Below are 1,226 nucleotides of genomic sequence, written 5' to 3' on the forward strand. Positions count from 1 at the left end.
CTGCATTCAGTTGTGCTGGCCACTGCAGGGATTAGGTTAAAGCTCTTCAGTGCTAAGGGCTAAGTTTCTGGGGCCCATGTGCATATCGTTTTGTAAAGTTACCTGGCAGGTAAATCCGGGGATGCTTAATAGGCGAGACAAGGTGGGGCAGGTAAGCGGGGAGAGCCATCCCCTCTCCCATCCACTAGACTCAGCATCTGGGAGTCCTCCAGGTGCAACTCCACTGCGGGCTTCGTGTGGAGGCGGTTCCGGAAGAGGCCAGCCCCGCAGGGTTGAAATTGAAGCTGAGCCAGCAAGCAAGGGCCAGCGGCTGCCCTGCTGCATGGATCATCTCCCCAGGAGGCCAGGCAGGTCCTCCCATTTCCCGCCACCACCTGCCATTTTTCTGACCGCTGCCCGGAACAGGGCTACCCTAGACAGGCTGGGAGCCAAGTGTGCACCTCTCCTGGAGAGGAGCTTTGCGCCCCCCAATCGACCCAGATCAGAGGTGCTCAGACGCTGCAGTTTCAGGCAAGGAAACCTGGGCAGGTTTGCATAGCGAACAGGTGGACCTCTTCCGACCCAGGTGAGTCTCAGGGTGAGGGCAAAGGGCCAGGGGAGAGGATGCCTGGGTGCAGGGCCAACTGGGGGTGCAGCAGCTCAAGTGTAAGTGTCGGGTACAGAGGATGTTATGCTATGCCAGTGTGTGATAAGTGGGAAGAACCGGTACTGACTTGTACCAACAAAAGCACAGTGACAGGCACCATCTTGGGAATCTGTACGAGAAAAAGAATCCTGTCCATTGGGATTGAACCCAGAGGCACTTGACCACTGAACCACATTCCTAGTCTTTTTTTTTTTTTTTTTTTTTGAGACAGGGTATCGCTCAATTGCTTAGGGCCTCACTAAATTGCTGAGACTGGCTTTGAACTTGAGATTCTCCAGCCTCAGCCTCCCGAGTCACCAGGATTACAAACTGGGCCACCATGCCAGGTGTGATTCTTCAATTTCCAGCAGTGTTTTAGCAGGTTCTCTGTCACTTCTCTGCCAACTCGGGAGCAATCCGTCTCATTGGTGTGATTGGAAAACGTGTGTAGTTAGTTACCCCATGCCTCATTTTTTTTTTTACCTAATTAATTGCTTTTGTTTTTTTGTTTTAGATTACCAGGAGACTTTCCAATGATATCTGTTACAATCATGTTCTTTCAGGGCTTTTCTCCTTCAGGGTCATCGCCCTCAGGACCACA

The sequence above is a fragment of the Ictidomys tridecemlineatus genome, chromosome 2, assembly GCF_052094955.1.
Source record: "Ictidomys tridecemlineatus isolate mIctTri1 chromosome 2, mIctTri1.hap1, whole genome shotgun sequence".
Lineage (NCBI taxonomy): Eukaryota > Metazoa > Chordata > Mammalia > Rodentia > Sciuridae > Ictidomys > Ictidomys tridecemlineatus.